This window comes from Bison bison, unplaced genomic scaffold, assembly GCF_000754665.1.
Source record: "Bison bison bison isolate TAMUID 2011002044 unplaced genomic scaffold, Bison_UMD1.0 scf7180017864508, whole genome shotgun sequence".
In the NCBI taxonomy this organism is placed as follows: domain Eukaryota; kingdom Metazoa; phylum Chordata; class Mammalia; order Artiodactyla; family Bovidae; genus Bison; species Bison bison.
Window position 1 is genome coordinate 7,414,863 of NW_011495064.1, and position 24,762 is coordinate 7,439,624.

Here is a 24,762-nt window from a genome sequence, read left to right on the forward strand (position 1 = left end):
ACTTGTCCTTGGGTTGAGATGTAGTTCCTGTTGATAGAGGACCTGACGATACTCAGGTGAGCACCACTGTGTCTCCCTTAGGTATTCTTCCTGCAGCATTGCTTGTGAAAGCCAAGAACACAACCTCAGCGCCCACTACCAATACGACTGAATCAGTATGGCACATCTATTTAAGAGAACACTGCCAGTTGTAAAAAAGAATGAGCCAGCTCGATATATACTGATGTGGAATAATATTCTTGTCAAAATTGTGAATAACAATTCTTGTTGTTCAGTCGCTGTCTTATTTGACTCTTTGTGCAACATACCAGGCTTCCCTGTCCTTCACTGTCTCCCAGAGTTTGCTCAGATTCATGTCCATTGATTTGGTGATGCTATTATATGCTAATATAAGAATATATATATATATATATACACGTATATATATATAATATTCTAAGATTTAAAAAGTTATGGTACCAAAAACAATGTAAGTTGTGGGCATGTCTTTTTATTCTTAAATACTTGAGGGTCTATGTCCTGAAAGCAAGGAATCCTTTTATATAACCACAGCAAAATGATCAAAACCAGGTCCTTCACATGATGCGTGCGTGTGTGCCAAGTCGCTTCAGTCACGTCCGACTCTTTGTGACCCCTTGGGCTGCAGTCTTCCAGGCTCCTCTGTCCTTGGGATTCTCCAGGCAAGGAAACTGGGGTGGGTTGCCATTTCCTTCCCAAGGGGATCATCTTGACCCAGGGATCAAACCCGCATCTCTTATGTCTCCTGCATTGCAGGCGGGTTCTGTGCCACCGAGCTACCTGGGAAGGCCTTCGCCTGATATTTTTATCCAATTGTAGACCTCATGCCCGTTCTCCCATTTGTCGCAGTGACCCCCGATGGAGCAGTTGTTCATAGAATCTGGTTGTCCTCTCGTGTCTCCTTCTGCGGAACCAGCTCTCCGTCTGTCTTTGTGTTTCTCGCTATTTACCCTTCAGGAGAGTGTGGCTGAGGGCGTCTGTGGAAGGTTCCTGCTCTCTGTCTGGTGTCTGCCTGGGGTTAGATTCAGGTTTGTGCCTTTGGTGGGAACCCCTGGGGTTAGGCCAACCTCCTCTCATGCCTCGGGTACCTGACTTTGAAACCACATGGGCGTCTGGGAGTCTGGGTGAGGTTCTAAGACGAACCTGTGCTCTGGGCCTGCATGCCTTCTGGTCAGGAGAGGTCAGGGCAAAGGTCAGTTGGCCTTCTAGTGAAAAGGCCATGCCCCATCTCTGTCGCAATCAACAACCAACAGAATGTCAGGATGGATCTTTGAGGGGAAAATAGTGACCTCTTGATGTGTGTCAGAATGGATCTTCTGAGTGCAAACAGTGACCTCTTGATAACAATTGACCGAGTCCTGGACTCTTGCTGCTGAGATGAACATTCTTCACTCCTGATAAACAGGATATCGGACTCCCCTCAGAGATGATGCCTGCTCACCTGACTCCATCCCAGATCACAGGTGGGTTCCAGCCACCCAGTCCTGGCTTGGCCTTGACTTGAATGGGTGTTCCCGCCAGGTGGTCAGCAGCACACCAGAACTTTCTTGAGCCTACTGAACAGAATCTATGAGCATCATTTGTCCTTGCTGGCTAGCGAACGCATTTAGTTCAACAACGTCTGTGTGTGTGTGAGGCGGAGTTGGTCCTAGACTGGCTTTTACTGTAACCTCGTAGCTGGCTGTGGTGGGGGCTGCCGGCGTCACGGTCTTTGGAGTTGTCTCGGCTAATGTCACCATCCAGGAAGTTCCTTTGGTCCTACCACCAAATGGGCTTCGTAAACATCAGCTCTCTGTCTCCTTTCGTGGGAACTAGGGTGCTGGTGGAGCTGATCATGAGTCATCGGGACCAGGGGTCTGTGGACCTGTCCCCAGAGGCCGGGCTAGGCACCAGGGTCACTCTGGCAGGTGCCCAGGGATGTGGCTGGGCCAACAGGGCCCATTTCACCCCTCCCAGCCCCCACTTTGCCTTCCACAAAGGTCACTGCCTTGCAAGCACTTGCCCCGTTTTTCCTGGCTCTGGCCTCTCTCCTGTGCCACCCACAACCTGAATGCCTGTGCACAGCCAGGGAGCAGCGCCTGCAGGTCCCAGCCTGACCTGGCAGGAGGGCCTGGAAGGAACCAGGTCAGAGGCCTGGCAGGGCTGACTCGACGTTGAGCCAGGTGCCTGGGCTCCCTAAATCCCCTCCGTCTGCAGGAGGCAGGTCCTAGCCCTGGGGGTGTGGCCAGGAGTGGGGGTGGGCAGGCACTTCCTCAGCCCCGGGGACACAGTGCTGTTTCCAGGGGGATCTCACCCCCTGCCAGGGGTCTTTCAGTCCCGTGAATCACTGCACTGTGGGCTAGTTCCTTGCACCCGGGATGCTCATAAGTTGGGCTTAGTTTTGGTGTGCTTGTTGGCATTTGGTGGGTGCTTCGCTTGTGGGGTACTTTGCTACAAGCTGACTTAACCCTGCAACAACCCTGGAGAGATGTTGTTATTGTCCTGATGTACAGAGGGGAAAGCAGACCCAGACAGGTTAGGAATCATGCCTGGCCACTAACCAGCAGAAAGCTGTAGTATGCTCAGTCATGTCTGACTCTTTGCAACCCCATGGACTGTAGTCCACCAGGCTTCTCCGTCCCTGGGATTTCCCAGGCGAGAATACTGGAGTGGGTTGCCATTTCCTTCGCCATGGGATCTTCCTGACCCAGGGGTCAAACCCACATCTCCTGTGTCTTCTGCATTGCAGGCAGATTTCTTTAACCGCTGAGCCGTCAGGAAAGATTTCAGCTCCTTGAACTCTTAGTAAATGTGCGTTAGGTAAGGTAGTGACTGATACAACTTGAGCATCTGTGCCTTCGTTTCTGGGTGACTGTTGAGGGTCAGGGTACAGACTCTTCTCCAGGGGCAGGGAGGGGGCTGGGCTTTCATCGGGCACCCACCGTTGTGCTATGCTGAGGTGGGACCTGGCTTGAACCCTGAGGGGTGAGCGGGCTTGAGGAGGGTGAGTGTGGAGAGGGTATCTCACCCACCCGACCTAGGAAGGCATGGTGCCTTTGGCCTCATTCCACTTTGGGAGGAGCAGCAGAGCTGCTCGCTTCTTGATGGAATGTGATAGGCTTAACTGGCAGAGTGAAATACAAGTTAGAAAAAGGAGATGGTAAACAAACCCCTCCCGTGTCTGCAGGGATGTGACATTCTGGAGTGAATAGTTCTGTTGCTACACGCCGGGAAGTGAGGGGGTGGTTTCAGTCTTGTTGGAGGCGTTTGCTGTCTTTCTTGGTGTGTGTTAATCTTCTGAGGCTGTGGATGGCCATCAGAGCCACGTGGCCGATCTCTTCTCAGCGGTAGTTCTCGGCTGCCACCTCCACCCCCAGGCATGAGGGCTAGACTGTGTCCTGTGATACATTGGCAGCTCCCCCTACAGCCCCTGGGTGGTGGGGCTGGGAGTGTGGACTCCAGAGCCACAGGGCCCAAGGTGGAGGCTCATCCCCAACCCCAGCTACTCTCCTGGGTGGTTTAGAGCTGTAGCAATGAGCATCTCCATTCTGGTGCCTGGAGGTCAGCGATCAAAGTGCTCACAGGCTCAAGTTCCCTCTGGTGACTCCAGGGGAGGGTGCTTCTTTACCTCTCCTGGCCTCCAGTGTCGCTGGCCCTCATCCTTGGCCTCCCTTGGCTGGAAGGTGTGTCCTTCCACTCACATGGCTGTCTCCTGCTTTTGTTTTCACATTGTCTTCCCTCAGGTGGGCCCATCTCTGTGTCCACACTTTTTACAAGGACACCAATTACATTAGATTAGGGCCCACCCTAATGACCTCATCTCGGAGGATGAAACGGCAACCCACTCCAGTATTCTTGCCCGGGGAATCCCATGGACAGAGGAGCCTGGTGGGCTGAAGTCCATGGGATCACAGAGTCAGACACGCAATATCCTCGCTTTAACTTGATTGCCTCATGGTCACATTCTGAGCTACTCTGGGGGGTAGGAGTCCAATGTATCTTTTTGGAAGAAGAGAATTCGACCCATAACTTGAGCTACTTTGGACAAGTTACTTGACATCTGCATACTTCATTTTCTTTATCTGCAGAACAGATAATATTGGGTTGACCAAGAAGTTCAGATTTTTTTCTGTACCATCTTACAGGAAAACCTGAAGGAACTCTGTGGACAACCCAGTGCATCATAATACTAACCTCACCGGGCTGTTGGGATGATTAACTAAGTGAATATGTAAATAACATGCTTGGAACAGAGTTAGGAGCTTCGTAGGTGCCCTGGGAGAGAGAGTAACTCCTATCATGGTCCCTCCTCATGGTCACAGACCTGTAGGAGGTATAGACGCTTGCTGAGGGTGTGAAGTTGAATTAGGACCCGGAGGTGGCTCTGAGGGAGGCTGGCATGGAGTTCAGTGTCAATCTTTGTGGCTGACTGCTCCCAGAGAGCCCTGAGCCTGATCTGGAATTAACTCTCTCATTCTTCTTTTTCAAAGAATTGTTTTCAAAGCTGGTGAGGCTTGGATACTCTTCAGAGAGCCAGGGAGAGCTTCAGTCTTCAGTCTTCAGCCTGGTGAAATCCCACCAACAGGTCTTTATCATCTACAAAGCGGGGGGATTCCCTGGGCAGGGGCAACTGAGCCTCTTCCTACTCTGACAACCTGTGGGTCTATAAATCTTCAACTACAAGAACAAAACTCCAGGCATTCTGGCCAAAGAAGCCCCAATGAACAGTTTGCTTAGTTCCACTAGAACTTGGTTCAAAGTGGCCCAAACTTGGACAGCTCCTTGAGGCTTGTTAGAACGGATCCAGAGCCTCCTTCTGTCTTTCAGGGTCTGGAGAGCCAGAACTTGGGGCTGTATGGGGAAACCCTGGAGTGCTACAGTTGCCCGAGGATTAATAGCAGATTGACTGAATCACACAGAACCTGGCGGATTCTTCCCCGTCCCTTAACCAGGGCTATCGGACTCTGGAGGTGGGATTCCTTGGCACCCCCTCCTGGGTTGACTCCTCTGGGTTCAAGCCTAGGAGGGCAGGTCTGCCCGTGTGTGATCCTAAGACATGGTCTTCCTGGCCACTGTGGGGTGAGTGGTGCTTCCTTGGAGTATTAGGGAAGGGAGTCTGACTCCTCCATCCAGCCGCTGGAAAGATAGGCATGAACCTGTGATTCAGGGAGGGGACCATTTCCTGCCCGATGATTCTCAGTCCTGGATTTGAGAAGCACACCAGCTCCAGCGGAGGGGAAAGGCATGTACTGAAGGCTGTTGGAAGCCTGTCAGGTTCACTCTGGAAATAGATCCAGGCCAACAGAGTGTTCCGAAGAAAGAATTGATTATGATCTGCCATCAGTGCGTCCTCATTTTATGGCACGTGGCTGTTTTTCCAACATATATAACGTGTACTTTCTATAATTTTGTTTATTTTTCACTTAGCAACCCTTTCTGGTACAGATGGAATCAGAATACATTTCACCCGAGTCCTGTTTCAAGTGCCAGTACTACCTTTACTGGGTTAGTGAAGCCAGATCAAGCCTGAGACACCCCAAGGTGAGGTGCTGCAGACTCTGCGGGTGAGAATGCATGAATCCCAGTTGCCAGACTGGATCCAGCGAGAACTGGCATATGAGTGACTCTCATGGAGGGAATTGTCCTGCTCAGAGGACCTTAGTGTCAGGCATTGACCCAGCATCTCGCTTGTTATAAAGTGAACCATTAACATAACATTTTCTTTACAAAGAATTTGTTTTTTTAATTTTTCTTTTTCCAGTTAGCATCTCAAGTACCTGCCAATTTTTCCAGGAAATGGAGCTTTTAGCAAATCCTTTTTTAGAAAATTTGTATTATAATTGCTTTACAATGTTGTGTTTCTACTGTACAGCAAAGTGAATCAGCCATACGTATACATGGATCCCCTCTTTTCTAGATTTCCTTCCCATTTAGATCACCATGGAGTATTGAGTCAGACACGACTGAGCGACTTCACTGTCACTTTTCACTTTCATGCATTGGAGAAGGAAATGGCAACCCACTCCAGTGTTCTTGCCTGGAGAATCCCAGGGACGGGGAAGCCTGGTGGGCTGCCGCCTATGGGGTCGCACAGAGTCGGACACAACTGAAGCGACTTAGCAGCAGCAGCAGCAGCACCAGAGTATTGAGTAGAGTTCCCTGTGCTATGCATTAGTCATCTATTGTATGCATAGTGTCAGTGGTGTACATATGTCAGTCCCAGGCTTTCACTCCTTTATTATTGTCATTTTCCTCTGCTAGAATGTGAGTTCTTGGGGCTGAAAATAATGCCTGACTTGGGGCAGGTGCTCAAAAACATATTAGAAAAACAAATACGAACGAATGAGCTGCCACCTCCAACCTGGGTCTTTTCTGAGCTCAGTGGCTGTGATCTGGGGTCTGCTCCCCCTGGCTGGCCATTAGATCTGGAAGCTCAGCTGTCTGCCAGACCCCTCTGATCAAGCCTTGCAACCCGGCCTCACCTGTGTCTTTCTTAGGACCTGTGCTCCATGAATCATGCTTGGAATTTCCTTACTTGTTGGTATTTGCCCCCTGCAGGAGCTAAAGATATGGCCCTGGTGGTTGTGAGCAGTCCAAGTCCTCAGGCAGCAGCTCTCAACCCTGGCAGGTGGTACAGAGACCATGCGGGAACTTGAAGGTATTGCCTGGCCCAGCCCCACCTCTCCTGTCCAGGTCTCATTGGTGAGGAAGTGTCCTGGCATTGATATTCATCAGACACCTATTATGGGCAGTAGAGACGAGAACCCCTGGAATAGCTTATCTCAAGTTTTGTCCACATCAGAATCGTCTGGGGGTTGGGGGGTGTTTCCCTAGCCCCAGTTGTTCAGTCCCTCATCTGGTTTCTTTTTTGGAAAAGTAATTTTATTTATTGATTTTTTGGCTGCCCTGGATCTTTGTTGCCGCACGGGCTTTTCGCTGGTTGCAGTGAGCGGAGGCCCACTCTCTAGCTGTGGTACATGGGCTTTTCAGTGCAGCGGCTTCTCGTCGAGCACACGCTCTAGGCACGTGGGCTTCAGCAGTTGTGATGCTGTGGCTGCGGTTCCTGAGCTCTAGAGCACAAGTGCAATAGTTGTGGCACAAAAGTTCAGTTGCTCTGTGGCACGTGGGATTTTCCCATATCAGGGATCGAACCCATGTCTCCTGTGTCTCCTACATCGGCAGGCAGATTCTTTACCACTGAGCCACCTGGGAAGCCCCCTCCTCTAGTTTCTGATTGAATGCTCTGAGGTGGGGGCTCAGAATCTGCATTCTCTGAATATTAGGGTATTTATTTTTTTTGATCTCGCCATGTGCCCTGCAGGATCTTAGTTCCCTAAGCAGGGATTGAACCTGTGCTCCCTGCAGTGAAAGCACAGAGTCCAAACCACTGAACCAGGGAAGTCCCCAGAATCTGCGTTTCTAACGAGCTCCCAGGATGCTCTGATGTTGTCCAGGCCACACTTTGAGAATTCCTGCCCCAGGGCTTGGTCACAGCCTCCCTGATTCTTGCTGAGCCAGTGCCCTCTGCTTCCTAGCCGTGACCCTTGGTCCCCCTTCCTCCAGCTGGGGCACTTGCTATGCCCTCTATACTGGTATGGCCTTCGCTGAGCTCTGGGTTAGCCCTGACAGGATAGAGAAAAAAGTGTTTTGCTCTGCTTTTCTCAACCCAGAGGAGATGGGAATGCTTCAAAAGGCGTTCTATCTGGGGGAGAAATGGGTTCCCTGAAGAACTGATGCTTTCAAACTGTGGTGCTGGAGAAGACTCTTGAGAGTCCCTTGGACTGCAGGGAGAGCAACCCAGTCAATCCTATAGGAAACCAACCCTGAATATTCATTGGAAGGACTGATGCTGAAGCTCCAAGACTTTGGCCGCCTGATATGAAGAGCCGACTCACTGAAAAAGATCTGATGCTAGGAAAGATTGAGGGCAAGAGGAGAAGGGGACGACAAAGGATGAGATGGTTGGATGGCCTCGTCGCCTCAACGGACATGAGTTTGAGCAAACTCCAGGAGATGGTGAAGGACAGGGAAGCCTGGCATGCTGCAGTCCATTGAGTTGCAAAGAGTCAGACATGACTGGGTGACTGAACGATAGCAACAACGACAAAGGGGGGAACTGAGCGCATGGCAGGGAACACATTTGGGGGTGGCTGGGGTGTGGGCTCTGGGCTGGTTGGTTTGTATTTGAGAGGCACATTTGTGGGTTTGTGGTTGGAACCTCTAGGAACTGGCTAGTCCACGGAAGGGTCAGAGAGGCCCCAGATGTCAAAGCTAAAACACAGACCTGATTAATGTAAGACTTGGTTAATCCAGGATGGTTCGCAGAGAAATGGGCAGTGGGGAGTGGTGTTGGCTCTGAGCTTCAGATCCATTTTAAAGTCTCTCTCCTAAAAGCACTGTCCAGTCTATAAATTATGCGCTGGGGTGTCACTGCCTCTTGTCCTCCAAGCTCAGCCAGTCTCTCCGATGCCAGATTAGGGGTATCCCCTTCCTTTTCCTCTATAGGTGAGGAAGGGGGTCCCTTGCTCAGGGTTCATGGACTGAGACCAGCTGTTGCCATGCGAGGTCATAGACCCCTTACAAGCCCTCAGGAGACAAGTGTAACAGTGTGGGGTGTGCTGGGGCAGGGGGATGACCGGAGCCACATGGAAGGTACCTCCTGATGGGACACCAAGGAATCTCTTCGTGTGATTCACTGCACCAGAGCCTTCCTTCCAGCTGCCAAAGCCTGCGGAGCCCGCCTGTGACAGCCTGCCTGGGGGGCTGGAGTGTCCCGAAGACGACAAATCAAAGCTGGCTCAGCCCGAAGCCTGCATGCCTGTTGGGAGGGCTGGCAGGTGCCGTGCCCAGGTGGGGTTTCTTATGTAACGTGACACATGCATGAGCCGGCCGTGGGTGCACCCGGGGCCGGCAGGGTGACTCAGGCCCTGCCATCACTGCTTCCCAGAAACGTGGCACTCGGGTGTCAGCTGAGCAAGTGTCTGTGTGTCACTGTGATTGTTAGAAAGCAAAGGAGGGTCCCATGATGCAGCGGGAGCGGGGGTGGGGGCGGACTGTGGAGACTGCAGGGTATCAAGGCCAAAGGAGGTGGGTGGTGTGGGATGGGGAGGCAAGATCTGGAAACTTCCCTTTCCATTTGGACCAGACTGGGAGGCAAGGAGGGCTGCCAGCGGCACATCGTCCTCCTACCCTGGGTGGGCGGACGCCTGGCTGATTCTTAGCAGTGGAATCCCATGCGGTGAATAATCCTGTGTCACTCATTACAGAAATCAAGTCTCTGTGATGAGATCTTCCTCTTTCTGGTTGCAAGGCAATGGAGTGTTTCTTTACCCCTGCCACTGAGCAGGGAGCAGAGCTCGTCCTCCACGAGTGACCTGGCAGTGCCCTGGGGGTTTGGCTTCTAGGGGTCTTCTCCTGGACCGCCCACATCCCCAGTGCTGGCCCCGTGTCCCTGGCCCGAAGGTGGAGGGTAAGGTTAAGGGAGGCAGGGGTACAGTTATGGGACAGGAGGCCTCGAATCAGAGCAGGAGGGGCCTGCTGGAGCCTCCCGTGCCCGCGCAGGGGGAGGGCTTGGTCTGTGGAAGGAGGACCGGGGAGTCTGGGCTGGGCGCCCCGGGGAGGGAGCATCAGCGTGACATGGGTCCAGTGTCCAGCTGGCCTCTGTCCATGCTCCAGGCCCCACGGGCAGGTTGGAGGGGAGAATGGGCAGTGGCCCTTCGTGTCCTCATCCCATTGAGTGTCTGTCTCTGAAACCGGGGCGAGGAGGAGGAAGCCAAGGACAAGCTGGGAAGAACAGGCCTTTCCACAATGAAGACTGATCTCTTCTGAACTGAATACAAAACAAAGTCTCTCCTGTAGCTCTCAAGTGCTCTGTGTGTTCTCTCTAAGCCACACCATCTAGACAACCTGGACCCATAGGTGTGATGGGAACCGCGTTGTTCCAGGCCACACGTGTGCAGACCAGTGTCCCACACTGTATAGCGTCATCAGGCACAGACTCTGAGAACGGAAAGGAACCTTCGAGCTTGTTGACGGTGAGCCATGGTCCCCAAAACACGCCAGCATCCTCCTCCCTGGGACCTGTGATTTTGATACCTTCTATAGCAAAAGGGATTTTACGGGTGTCATTAAGTTGTGGACTTTCAGGTGGGAAGATTATCCTGGATTATTTTAGTGGGCCCCCAATAGAGTTGGGGCTTCCCAGGTGGCTCAGTGGTAGAGATCCCACTTGCCAGTGTAGGAGATGTAGGAGACTTGGGTTCTGTCCCTGGGTTGGGAAGATCCCCTGGAGAAGGAAATGGCAACCCACTCCAGTATTCTTGCCTGGGAAATCCCATGGACAGAGGAGCCTGGCGGGCTACAGCCCATGGGGTTGCCAAAAGTTGGACACAACTGAGCCACTGAGCATGCACACACAAATAGAGCCAAGAGAGTCCTCAAAAGTGAGAGAGAAGGTCAAGAAAAATGGCCGCCTGCTGCTGGGAGCAGGGAGGAGACGGTGATGTGCTGGGGAGAAGTGAGGACCACTACGGAAGATGGGAAAGGTGAGAGAAGGAGCGTCCCCTGGGCCTTCAGTAGGACCGCGGCACTGCTGACCCCTTGACTGCCACCTCCTGGAACCCACCGTGGACTTCTGACCTCCAGAGCGGTTAGAAGATCAGATGGTTTTTTTTTAGCCGTAGTTGTTGATGACTTAATATAGCAGATGAAGTAAACTAATAACAGCACTCACTGAACTCAGCCCTCTCTTTTCGTAGCGGAGGAGGAGGAAGCCTGTTTGCAGTATATATTTTCATTCTTAGTTTGCTAACTTGTAAAGTATTTATCGGAAGGGAATGATTTTTCTCCTGCCTCTGTGAATAAGACATAGAGTTTTTTTTTCTGTAATTGTCCCGCTGACCAGAGCAGGCCTTAGAATTTTCAGTTTTACGGGGTCTGATTACTAAATCAATCCTGTGGATTTGATGACCGTATTTTCTTGAATCAAAATGAAAGAACTCTGATCTGATAGGAATGAGTGAGACTCCCCTGGTGGCACAATGGGTAAGAAGCTGCCTGCCAATGCAGGGGAAACGGGTTCGATCCCTGATCTGGGAAGATTCCACATGCCGCGGAGCAACTGAACCTGTGTGCCACAACTATTGAACTTGTCCTCTGGATCCTGGGAACTGCAACTACTGAGCCCATGCACCACAGCTACTGAAGCCCGTGCACCTGAGAGCCTGTGCTCTGCAACAAGAGGAGCCACTGCAATGAGAAGCCTGTGTGCCACAACTGGAGAGGAGCCCCTGCTCACTGCAACTAAAGAAAGCCCTCACAAAGCACCGAAGACCCAGCACAACCCAAAATAAATGAATAAATAAAACTATATAGAAAAGAATGAGTGGGTCTATGGGGATACTATGGCAGAGGCTGTCCCATTAAACTGGGGACCAGTAGCCCATGTTGTAATACACATCACAGTGGCCAAGCCACAGCATCCTTGCCTCCAGCTCCCCTCTCATCACCTCCAACCTCTGCCTCCACATCATTGTAAGGAAGGAAGAAAAGGGAGGTGGGGGGGGAATCTTGCTGCTAGGTTTGCAGAGGACGCTGCTGATTTCTGAACCAGAACGGACTTTGAAAAGTCCTCCTGAGTCTAAAAAGATGAAGACTCATTGCTTCAACCCTTGCAGTAAACATCCTGGGTAACCTTCACCTCAAACCTCAGAGGTTTCGAGATGGCACAGAACATGCTGTGCCGTGTTTATTTCCCATCACTTGGTGGAGAAACTCTGCACGGGAAGGAGGAGGCAGAAATGAAGCCCTGGAGGTACTGCAGGGTGGGTTCCAGACCTCCGCAATAATGTGAATCTCGCAATAAAGTGAGTCACGTGGATTTTTTTTTTTTTTTTTGGTTTCGCAGTGTATATAAAAGTGTAATACACTCTACTGTAACCTGTTAAGCATGCAATAACATTATGTCTAAAAAAAAGTACATCCCTTCACTGAAAAATACTTTCTTGCTAAAAAATGCTAACCATCATGTGAGCCTTCAGTGGGTCATCACTTTTTTGCAATAGTCCTGTCAAAGATCACCATCACAACTGTAATACTAATGAAAAATGTGAAATACTTGTGGAGAATGGCCAAAATGTGAAACAGACACAAGTGAGCAAATGCTATTGGAAAAGTGGCACCCCTAGATGTGTCCGAACCCAGGTTGCTGCAAACCTTCAATGTGTAATAAAAGCAATATCTGCTAAATAAAACAAAGTCTGGTAAAATGAGGGCAACCTGCACTGCTGCGGCCCCTGCAGACTGGCTTGAATGGCTGTGAGTCTGAGGCATTAGTTTTTTTTTTTTTTTTTTTTTTTTAATTTTTGGCCACAAGGCATGCAGGATCTTACTTTCCCAACCATGGACTGAACTTGTTTTCCCTTGCAGTGGAAGCCTGGAGTCACGCAGGTTCTTTACCATCTGAGCCACCAGGGAAGCCCCTTAACCACCCAACTGCCAGGGAATTCCCTGAAGTATTCGTTTTTTTAAAAGGACTATTCAAACAGTTCTTGTGGCTTGAGGATCAAGGTTTCCCATAGAAAAACTGAGGTTTGTAAATTCCTCTTTATGGATCATAAGATAAGCAGTTACCCTGCAGCATGGCCAAAGAAAGACACATGGTCTGATTTCAGTTCCTCTCTTCAGCACTATTCATGTGGGCTGCCCTGTGCTATTCAGTGACTAGGATCCCGAAGAGGCGGGTCAGCTGGACTCGTGTGTTTGGCTAACCACAGTGGCAATATGGAGAGGATTCAGTTCCTGACGTGCCTTTCATCCGGGGGTGATGATGGTGTTTGGTGAGATTTACCTGCTGGGGTGAATGTACACCCTTGGAACTTCTTTGGCTGGACTGCAAATTTATAGCATACTTTTTGATCTTACCATGTTAAAGTTAAGGGACAGAAACAAATATTCTCCTTTCAACTGGTCCTTGGAAAAAGATTAAACAGGGATACAGTGTAACATTTACTCTTTGCCTAATAAACTCTTTTGGTGGGTATTCCCAGCTCCCGGAGACCCAAGTTTGATTCTTGGGTTGGGAAGATCCCCTAGAGAAGGAAATGGCAATACTCCAATATTCTTGCCTGGGAAATCCCATGGTCAGAGGAAGCTGGTGGACTACAGTCCATGGGGTCGCAGAGTCAGACATGACTGAGCACCTCACACAAACAGACAGCTTCCATAAGAACCTCATCATGAAGTTATACAAACACTAAGTTAATCCAGTAAGCTCACCTGTGGTACCCCATATGCCTGGACCTCAGTTTGTTCTGCTTTAAACTGGAGGATGGATTTGACCATCTCAAGGTCTCTGTCTTGCTCCAACATGGTGTTTTTCTCAGATTTTATTTACCCATCTGAGTTGAGACCCCCGAGAATTACCTTCCTTGTTGTTGTTCAGTCGCTAAGTCATGCCCAACTCTTTTTGAGACCCCATGGACTGTAGCCTGTCAGACTCCTCTGTCCTTGGGACTTACCAAGCAAGAATACTGAAGTGGGTTTCCATTTCCTTCTCCAGCAGAATCTTCCCAACCCAGGGATCAAACTCACATCTCCTACATTGTCAGGCAGATTCTTTACCACCAGGGAAGCCTTACCTTCCTTGTCAGCAGAAGAATCAAACTAGGGTCAGTGGGTGCTTTTGACTCTGAACCATTTGCTCTGAGTATGAAATTCCTAAGATTTCTCTACAAAGGTTTCTGTTTCTGCATTTTCACCTTTAAGAACATCAGTATCTGAATAAATCAGACAGAAAGTATCCGTTAGGATAGTAACAGGGATTTTTAAGGACATTTGGAAGGGTGTTTTTCCTTTCCATCCCCCAGCACCAGCCTGGGTCCAGGCTCATCCTCTCCCTGGGACTCCGTCCTTTCTAGCTCCAGGGACTGCTCCTAAGGGGAGAGTTACCGCCATCTGTCTTGCACAGACATGAATTTCTACCTCCAGGGTACAGATTACTCAGCCAAATCCCACAAACTCTGATAAATATTTGGAAAAACCACCTTCTTCCTTCACTAACAGTTAAACATCACATAAGACTGGGGGTGGGGGTTCTCTACCCCCAGAAGGACACCATGGGGGAAACAGCAACTCTGTCCCTGGTTAAAGTTCCAAAGTCCTCTTTTTCCTCTTGAACAGAACTGTGGCCGGGCAAAATACACATCCCTGTAAAATCACCTCGCAGCTGGAAGTACGCAAGTTTTAGCGAGTCACAAAAAATAGGGAAACTCACAGAGTTTCCTTGCCACTTCCCCATTTGAGTGATCACACACCCAGAGCTGCAGCTCGGAGGGCGCTCTCAGTGAGAAGGGAAAAGGTGTGTTCACAGCCACCCAGTCGGGGGAGGGACGCAAGCCCGATTGGGAAATCCCTGGACAACGAGGATATAAATTCCTGCCCGACCGCTGAGCTTCCACTGAAGGTGAAAGGCCTGGCAGCCTTCCCAGGAGACAAGCTCCAGGTGAGCACTGCAGAGCAGCAGGTAAGGGGGGGAGGGCTCAATCTGGGAGTCAGGGTGCCTGGGCTCCATCATTTCTCCAGGGAACCTCAGGAAGCTTCCCTGATGTCTCTAGACTGCAGATGGCTCCTTCAGGGGGCTCCCCTCTCTCTGTGACCTTCCCCACCCATGGGAAGGTGACCTGGACCTTTTGCGGTTTCAGTTTCTCTATCTATCAAGAAAGGGTCTGGATCAGAGGATTTCCAAGGACTTTCTACGATTGGAGTGACTGAGTGAAAGTCTCTCTGTCCTGATTCTTTTGTGACCCCTTGGGCTGTAGCCCGCCAGGCTCCTCTGTCCATGGGATTCTCCAGGCAAGAGTACTGGCACGGGTTGCCATGCCCTTCTCCAGGGGCTCTTTCTGACCCAGGGATCGATCCCAGGTCTCCTGCATTGCAGGCAGATTCTTTACTGTCGCTGTGATTGGAGTGACAGGCAAAACTGCCATGGAATCAGGAATAGGGGAGGAATGCCTGAGAGGGTCTGTCTGGCTCAGGGGAGGCTGTGCCTCTGGGACTTAAACTGAGCTTAGAGGCTTTCCTCTTTGGAAAGATCACGGGATGCTTTCTTTTCCAAAGTATGAGTAACTTTTCTAACATCTGAGCTCTCAGGGTTGGCTGAGCCCCAAACCTTCTGGCCGCCTTGGAAGAGCAGCAGGCAGAGTGTTTAAGTGCCAGTCCCAGAGGTTGAAGGGCCCAGGTTCAAGTCCGGCTGTGCCTGTTATAACTGTATGACATCATGCGTGTGTTCCTATGGTGACTGTCTTTTAAGAACCCTGTACTTGAATGAATCAGGAGTACCATCAATAGAGATGGTCCACCCAAAGGCCAGCAACTCACCAGTAATCCGCAGTCAGGAAACGTTAAGCTTACCTTTATCCCTTGCTCTATTCCTGTGATGTAATGATAAAACTGGGCATGATTTTCTATAAAGTCATTTTTACCTTCAATTATCATTAAGTAACCCACGCAGTTTATTTTTACCCTTCTAGCTCCTGCTGTGTCCCCACCTGTAAATCGTAATGCTAATGGTGAGATGTGTGCATTCGTGCCAAGTGGCTTCAGTTGTGTCCGACTCTTTTGCCACCCCATGGACTGTAGCCTGCCAGGCTCCTCTGTCCATGGGCTTCTCCAGGCAGGAATACTAGAGTGGGTTACCATTTCCTCCTCCTTTAGGGGATCTTCCCAACCCAGGTGTTAAACCTGCATCTCTTATGTCTCCTGCATTGGCAGATGGGTTCGTTACCACTAGTGCCACCTGGGAAGCCCAGCAGAGTATGAATCCAACCCACATGGAGCTTTGGTGCAGTGCCAGGCACAGGGGGTGCCATCTGAATGTTTTCTCTCTGTGTTAACTGTCCTCCTTCTCAAATCCAAACTCCGCTTTGGAAGCCTGTCCTCTCCCTGGCTCCCAGCTCCCTCCCTGGGAGCCCCTGGCCCCACTCTGCCTCTAATGCTGTGTGATCCCGGGTCAGGGCTTGTCATCCTTCTGAGTTTCTGGTAAACTGAGGCCGTTGAGTGACCTGCCCTTCGGAGTTCCTCCTGCAGCTCACTGTCTGCGGTGGGGTGATGGGGCGCCCTCCATGCCCCCCAGTTCACCCTTCCCTGAGCTCTGCCTTCCAAACAAGGCAGGGGTGGTGAGGCGGGCTCCTCCCGCATGCATCATAGAAGGTGTACCTTCCTTTAAACCTCATAACAGTCTTGTCTGTTTTAATTGTATTTCCCACTTTTTGACCTGTCTGGTTATCCTAATGGGCAAGAAGGGAGTTCAGGTGGAATGGGGCAGGGGGCCATGAAGACAGCTACTGCCCCATTTGTTCCCAGCTGGTCTGTGACCCCCCTCTCCATGCTGCCAGCTGACCTTCCCCCTCTTCCCCCCCGTGTCTCTACTCCCACCAGCCCCTCAAAACCGGGCTGTTTGACAGTCAACACCTGGGTGATCAGGAATGCTCAGAGCTAGGATGGCAGAGGTGGCATCTAGCAATAGCACAACCGAAGTAATGCAAGCATGCAGTGCAGCTTCCGATGGGCTTTTTTTTTTTTTGAAGATTTATTATGTTCGGCTGTGCTGGGTCTTCATTGCTGCATGCAGGCTTTCTCTACTTGCGTGAGTGGCGGCTACTTTTCGTTGCAGTATGCAGGCTTCTCGTTGCAGTGGCTTCTCGTTGTGGGGCACAGACTGTGCACACGGGCTTCAGTAGTTTCAGCTTCCGAGCTCTAGAGCACAGGCTCAGTGGTTTTGGCACACGGGCTTAGTTGCTCCGTGGCATGTGGGATCTTCCCTGACCATGGATCGAACCCCGCATTGCAAGGCACATGCGTAACCACTAGACTATCAAAGAAGCCCCAGGTGGTCTTCTTATGTCACCATCACCTGCTCTGTACATGGGGGATACTTGTTCATGACAGTGCCTTTGACAGGAGGTTCTCAAACTTGAGCTTGCTTCAGCATCACCTGGAGGACTTTACTCAAATGATGGCTGAGCCCACTCAGGGTTCTGGATTCAGCAGGTGCCAGGGAGGAAGGGGGCTGAGGACCTGTGCTGCTCCTGAGTTACCAGGTGGTGCTGAGGTGACTGGTCTGAGGACCTGGAGAACCACTTCCTTAGGAGGTTAAGAGATCTCATGTCCAGAGGCGAATCAGCTGTAACAAGTGAGTATATCAGTGTCGAAACCAGACCTCAGGTTCCTCTCAACTTTGTTCCCCACTCACGAAGGCACATTGCTTGAAGGAGGGAAGAAGAGGACAGCGAAAAGATGAAAGGGATATGGAAGTTTCCAGTTGATGGGGTCACAAGAAAAATAGTGATGAGGGTGGTGTTGATTCTGTAGCTTCTCAGACTACCTGATCCAGTGTTCTTAGCCCGGGTTGAGCGTTAAAATCACCTGGAGAGGCTTTGAAACTCTCTGTACCTGGGACCAATTACATCAGGACCTTGGAGGGGGTGGGGGCTCGGCATCTTTAGTTTTTAAAGCTCTCCAGGCACTTCTGATGTGTAGCCGAGGCCGACATCCACTGCTCTGTTCTGCCTGCTGTGTTCCTCACCGCCACCCTTGATTAAACTGCTCAGGGGCTTCTTTTTCTTTAACGTTTATCTGCTCATTTGCCTGCATCGGGCCTTAGTTGTGGCACGTGAGTTCCTTAGGTGCAGCGGGTTGGATCTTAATTGTGACATGTTGGATCAAACCCAGGCCCTCTGCACTGGGGGCATGGAGTCTTACCCCCTGGCCCACTAGGGAAGTCCCAGAGGAGGGATTCTTAATGTGGGGTCCACTGAAGGGGCTTACAATTCTGGGAGTCTGTGAACTTAGATGGGAAAAAATTACATTTCTTTTTTCACAAACGTCTAAGTCTCCCCTCAGAACCTGGGTTCTGAACCTGTTATGTATCTGATTGACTCTCATGAGCTAAATGGGCATTTGCTTCACCAGGAGCATGAACAGAGAGAAATCTGAGAATCTGTATGGAACTCCATGGAAACATTTCTGGAGCATACTTGAGTTAAGAACCTCCTATGAACCATAAATAATTTCCTAAACATAGGAGGTCAGTTATCATGGCACTTGATTATGGGCCAAAAAGCCCCGTTTAAAACCGGGATATTATCTTGCTATGTGACTTGGACATATAACTTTATGTTTCTGGATGTTTCATTTATTCGATGAAATGGATGGATTAGAGAGCAGGGGTTCTTTTGTTATTTTAAAAATGGTTTGGGATGGTACCCATTTCACTCAAATTTTTCATGACACATCAAGAGGAAATTTAAGAGTGCTTGGGCTTAATTGGGGATTGCTAGTCTGAGTGTCAGAGAAGGCAAAGGCAACCCACTCCAGTACTCTTGCCTGGAAAATCCCATGGACGGAGGAGCCTGGTGGGCTGCAGTCCATGGGGTTGCTAAGAGTCAGACATGACAGAGCAACTTGACTTTCACTTTTCACTTTCATGCATTGGAGAAGGAAATGGCAACCCACTCCAGTGTTCTTGCCTGGAGAATCCCAGGGACGGGGGAGCCTGGTGGGCTGCCGTCTATGGGGTCACACAGAGTCGGACACGACTGAAGCGACTTAGCAGCAGCAGCAGCAGTCTGAGTGTGTTCAGGGGCCAGGAAGTAAGTCAAATCTGTGAGGTTGTGAGTGACAGGGCCTGTGACCCACTGCAATGAGTCTGTCCCTTGGAAAGACATTTAACGGAAGACACTCTGACTGGAAGATACACACCCACATGTTGAACAGGCCTGTGACCCCCAGTCTGTGATTCCCCGTGTAGCTTTGACACCTTGTGACAATCAGATCACATCACCCTTAAGTTAAAGGGACGAGGGCCAAATCCTGGCTCCACCACTTCTGTTTGTATTTCCTTGGAGGTGTTATTGAACATCTGTAAGCCTCAATGTCTTTATCTCTAAAAGGAAAATAATAATATCTAGTTTGTAAAGTACTGGGAACATTAAAAGAAATCACACATGTCAAGACTTCACCCAGTGCCTGGCACATGGTGGGTGTTCAAGATATGTTAGCTGCCATCACCATCCTCACCATCGTTACCGTCCGATTACAAATCACTGGCCTCAAAACTTCAAAAACCACTCTGAGAGGGCTGGCACGATCAGAGGCACAGGGACTTAGCATTATCTCGGCTCCTAATTCCTGTGGGTATCTGCCTACTTTGTTTAAGGATAAGCCAGGCCTAAATATCAATGCTTCTCAAATCACATGAGAGTCTTGGTGAAGCACAGCCGATTCTGGTTCCCTGGGTCTGGGCTGGGGCCGGAGATTTTGCATTTCTCATAAGTGACGTATGTCCATGCTGCTGGTCCAGGGACCACAACTTGAGTAGGAAGGCTTTAGAACATTTGAGACAAAGTTTTCTTATCTGGGAGCAAGGAAGTTAACGTACGGCTTTGGACGTGCCCTAAATTTTCTAGAGCTAATAGTCATCAGAATGTTTCCTTAACTGTGTGTGGTTGGCAGAATTATAAGACACCCCTCACTGATCACGCTTTGTCTATGAGAGTGGGTTATACAAACATTATGGAATGGCTTTCCCACAATTAGAGGACCATATGCAGCGAAGGAGAGGGAATTTTGCAGATGTATTTTAGGTCTCCAGTCAATTGACGTGAAGTTAATCGAATGGAAGACCAGCCTGGCACAACCAGTTGGGCTCCTTATTTATTATTTTTGGCTGTGCTGGGCTTTCGTTGCTGCGGATGGACTTTCTCTCGTTGCGGTGAGTGGGGGCTCCTCTCTCGTTGAGGTGTGTGGGCTTCTCTTGTTGTGGAGCTCGGGCTCTGGGGTGTGTGGGCTTCTGTGGTGTGAGTGGTTCACGGGCTTAGTTGCCCTGCAGCACGTGGGTTCTTCCCAGACCAGGGATGAACTCATGTCCCCTGCAGTGGCAGGGGGGTTCTTAACCACTGGACCACCAGGGAAGCCCTTAGTTCTTTAAAAGAAGATCTGGGGTCAGAGTCCAGAGTAAGAGAGATGTGAAATAGAACCGAGATTATCCCTTGGCTCTGAGGAATCAAACTGTCCTGTTGAGGAAAGGGCCCTGGGGCAGGAAGCGGCAGCCGCCTCTAGTTGCTGAGAGTGGCCTTGGCTGACAGCCGGCAAGAAAGTGGAGACCCCAGCTGTAGAGTTGCAAGGAACCGAATTCTGCCAACAGCCCCAGGCAAGTGGGCTGGGACCCCAAGCTTTGATATCTGCCTGTGGGGCTTCCCTGGTGGCTCAGCTGGTAAAGAATCCGCCTGCAATGCAGGAGACCCGGATTCAGTCCCTGGGTTGGGAAGATCCCCTGGAGAAGGGAAAGGCTATCCACTCTGGTATTCTGGCCTGGAGAATTCCATGGACTGTATAGTCCATGGGGTCGCAAAGAGTCGGACACAACTGAGCGGCTTTCACTTCACTGTGGAACCCTGAACAGAATCTATCCGAGCAGGCAGACCCACAGTGATGTGAGCTCATAATGGGGCTTGGTTTCACGTCACTGAGTCTGTGGTCTTTTGCTCCAGGGCAATAGAAAGCAAATCCAATGTCCTCATTCTTCTCGTGGATTGCTGTGCCTAAAGAGAACTTTTGTAGACAACATTGGCCTCAGATTATCTCGACACAAGTGCTGGGGTGAAAAATTGGTATTTCTATTTGTTGTTGTTCAGTTTCTAAGTTGTGTCCAACTCTTTGCATCCCCATGGACTGCAGCACACCAGACTTCCCTATCCTTCACTATCTCCCTGAGTTTGCTCAGACTCATAGCCATTGAGTCAGTGATGCCATCCAAACATCTCATCCTCTGTTACCCCCTTCTCCTGCCCTCAATCTTTCCCAACATCAGGGTCTTTTCCAATGAGTTGGCTCTTCACATAGGTGGCCAAAGTATTGGAGCTTCAGCATTAGTCCTTCCAATGAATATTCAGGATTTATTTACTTTAGGATTGACTGGTTTGATCTCCTTGCTGTCCAAGGGACTCTCAAGAGTCTTCTCTAGCACCACAACTTGAAAGCATCAATTCTTGGGCACTCAGCCCTGTGTATGGTCCAACTCTCACATCCGTACATGACCAAAGGGAAAACAGACACTCAGGAACAAGGGAATGGACCCATGGATAGAAGTAAACCTCAGCCTCCTATCAGGGTGTCCTGACTATCCTAGGTGGCCGCCATCCAGCAACAAGGGCTCAGGGTTCACCATGGTAGAAGAGAGCTGGGGTGGGGGGAGCAACCAGAAATAAAACTCCTGGGGGTGACCCATGTCCTTCCTGCTTCCTTCTTATGATAACCAGTCCTGTGACCATGCCTAACTTCAAGGGTACAGAGAAGTGAAATTCCTTGTGCGCCTCAAGGTAGCACCGGTCCAGATGTTGGGAACCTGAGTCTGTCAACCCCTGTGTTGCCAGAGAGGAGGCAGAATTTCAGATAGCTCAGCTTCAGGATGCTTGTCTCATACCAGGGATGGATCTGGCTGTCCTGGCCACCTGGGAGAAGCCAGAGGGAGCACATGTGTGTGAAGGGAATGCTGCCAAAATCTTGGCTTTCTCTGCCCACCGAAGTGGAATAAAAAAACACAGAGGAAATAGAAAGGCAGCTTTATTCCTCAGCTGGCAGAGGGGGAGAACATGATAGGCTCGTGCCTCAAGAACTGTGTCCCCCTTCCATGAGGAACCTGGGGGCTTATATTAGCTGAGGGCTCACAGTCAGGGCTAGGTGATGAGGAACGGAGGTGTAAGGATCCTGTATTCTTTCTCTTGCATTGTTTTAAAGACAGTCATAGGCTGGCATCAGGGAGTCTGTTAATTGAGGCCGGCAGTCTGGTAGCCTGGTAGTTGGGTCTACTCTTTTTTGTGTGTTGTACTGGGCCTTCTTTCTATAATGTAAAAAAGAGAAAAGCTACAAGGGGTGATCTGTGGGGAGAGTGCTGTAAAGATGAGCAGATACAGGATGTAATTAGCATAGAGTCAAAGGATAACAGGTGCAAAATGTGAGTTGGGGGGCAGAAACGCAAACCTAGTTACAGACTACAGATTAGGAGCAATTAAAGTAAAAACTAAGAGTGGCCAGGCCTGCTCACTGTTCTCTTTATCTTCTTCCGTCTCAGGAAAGAAAAGAAAAACTCATTCCTCTTTTTTCCTTTTCCCTCCAATAGAAACTCTCCCTCTGGGCCCAGAAGAGAGCAAAGAGTTTCTTGGTGGGGCTTCCTGGATTGGTGGACAATCCAATCAGTTCTGGCCTGTCTTCAGGCTAATGACTGGGGATTCTTGTGCCAAGGACTTTCCCCACACCCAATAGACCAGAATCACTTGGGTTTCCTAGCATGATTGGTTTATTTTGGCTTGATTTTCACCTGCTCTCTTGTCTGTGCTGGGCACAGGGCTAGGGGGGAATTATGCCTTCTGTGACCCTTAGGGGACAAGCCATTCTGGGTGGGCATATTTTCCAGGGAGTAAGAGATGATCTTTTGAAGCATAAAAAGAAAAATCTCCTCTGTTCTGACAGCTTAATAACTTGGGGAGAAAATATTTCTAAAATATATGTATGGGGGTGAATATTTGTACTCACTGCAAGCTGATGTCACAAAAATGAGCTTTTAATAATTTTTCTAATAAGAATCTCATTTGGTTCCTGAGGCTTCTGTCAACTTAAAAAATAGTCACAACCTAAAAGTTGAGAGCTATGTTTTATTTGACGGGAATTTTTTAGGACTTCAGGCCTGGGAGACAGCATCTCAAGTAACCCTGAGAGAATTACTCTGAGGAGGTGGTGGGGAGGAGTTAGGTTGTATACGAGTTTGCAACGAAGGGTAGGTAGTCTGAACATCAAAGTATTTTTGTGAATTACAGAAAACCAATCTCAAATGAAGGAATTCAGTGCCCTCCTGTGTATGGTAAGATGCAAGAGTCTGGGCTCACTGAAATCATTCCTTTCATATGCATCTCAAAACACACAGCCAGTATCCTGTGTTTTTTTCACATCCTGAGTTCTTCAGGGCTCACTGTAGAGAGTGGCTGCACCCCAATGGTTGCCAGGGCATGAAGGTGTTCTTCCTGAGTGCCCTGGAGGGCTGGAAATGCTTATGACTGTGACATCCTTGTTCACTGATATGGCAGGAAATACTCCATTTCTCACTCCTATTAATGAGTAAAGGGGAATTTAAGCTGCCAGCTCATGTTATTCTGGTCTAGGTTGGTCCAACTCTGCCTTTCTGGGTTTTATTCAGTCTCTTTTGGGTATATAGCTCAGATGGCAAAGAATCTGCCTGCAATACAGAAGACCCAGGTTTGATCTCTGGGTCAGAAAGATCCCCTGGAGAAGGAAATGGCAACCCACTCCAGTATTCTCACTCAGGAAATCCCATGGACAGAGGAGCCTGGCAAGCTACAGTCCATGGGGTTGCCAGAAGTCAGACATGACTGAGTGACTAATGCTTTGGGTAGATGCTCAGTCGTTTAGAGTTTCTGACCTTGCCACCTACTTCTTGCCAGAGTCTGAGAACTGGGGCAGCCGTGTCCCCAGGGTGTGATGGGGAGGGTGGCTGGTCCCCATCTGCTGGCCTGGGGGCTCCTCACTGGCTTCTATGAAGATGCTCCTGGGCCTTGCTGGTCACACAGTGTCCCTCTACATCTTCTGCTGAAGTTTGTGGCTGGGAAACCCAGGGTCTGGTCTTGCCTGGGAGTCAGAGCCAATGCATTGGCTGACATGGCCCCACTGTGCCCCTTGATGGCCCCATGGTTTTCTGTGCCCCAGCCATGGCCTTGGCTCTCCCCTGGCTTAGACTGCTACCTGTGCAGGTGATACCCCAAACATGTACCAACCAGCAGGGCAGGAGCACCCATCAGTCAGAGCAGGTGCTGCACTAGGCTTTGGACCATGAGGATCTCGGGTGCGTCTCTGGAAAGGCAGAGTGTAGAGAGCTCAGGGCTTAAGTAAGTGGTTATTTACTAGCTGGTCAGGACGCTTCTGGCTTTCCCAGGTGGCACTAGTGGTCAAGAACCTGCCTGCCAATGCAGGAGACAGGAAAGACATGGGTTCAGTCCCTGGGTTGGGAAGATCCCTTGGAAGAGGGCATGGCAACCCACTCCAGTATTCTTGCCAGGAGAGTCCCACAGATAGAGGAGCCTGGCGGGCTACAGTCCATGGGGTCGCAGAGAGTCAGACATGACTGAGGCAGTTTAGCACACACGTTCGCAGGAACATGTTTGCATAATCGGCTGTACTGCTCCCTATAGACTGAGTGTCCCGCAGCCTCTAGGTCCTCTTGTCCTCCATCATGGCAGCCCCATATCAGCTCAGATCTCAGCTTGCCCCAGTTCTCCACTGGAAGCACAAGGGGAGCTGTATTTCCTCCCCATCAGCAAAGAACTGAGACTCACAGGTAACTAACGCTGCCTCCCTCCACCTTAACATGCCAATGTCTCCATCCTCCCTGGGTGCTGCCGTCTTGATCAGGGCTCCCTACTTTACCCTGGTGGGAATTCCTCGAGGGATCCAGTTGGAAAGCAGAGCTGTCCCTCTGCACTCAGATTTTGAGCCTGGAAGTGGGGGCAGAACCCATTTTCCCACCTTGGACATCCCCTACGTTGTGTCCACTTCCTGCCCTCCTTACCGAGCAAGCCTTTGCTCTTCCCCTCTTTTAGGGCCATAGTGGCTGAAGACTCAGAGGAAACAGGAAGGGAAATAGACTGGTAGATAATTCGCTGTTGTCCCCACCACATGCATAATGCACCTCCTAAGCTTGAG

General features: G+C 50.1%; 1 protein-coding gene across 2 annotated transcripts in view; it reads left to right on the forward strand.

The window, feature by feature from the left end:
• The first annotated feature begins 14,183 nt into the window (after window positions 1-14,183).
• The window catches only part of IL1R2 (interleukin 1 receptor, type II), a 39,335-nt gene continuing 28,756 nt past the window's right edge, over window positions 14,184-24,762 (forward strand). The window contains exon 1 of one of the 2 annotated variants that reach the window (XM_010829657.1): window positions 14,184-14,518. The gene's annotated coding sequence lies outside the window, so the exon portion shown is untranslated. The remainder of the gene's footprint in view (window positions 14,519-24,762) is intronic. The other variant, XM_010829656.1, reaches the window with a different exon arrangement.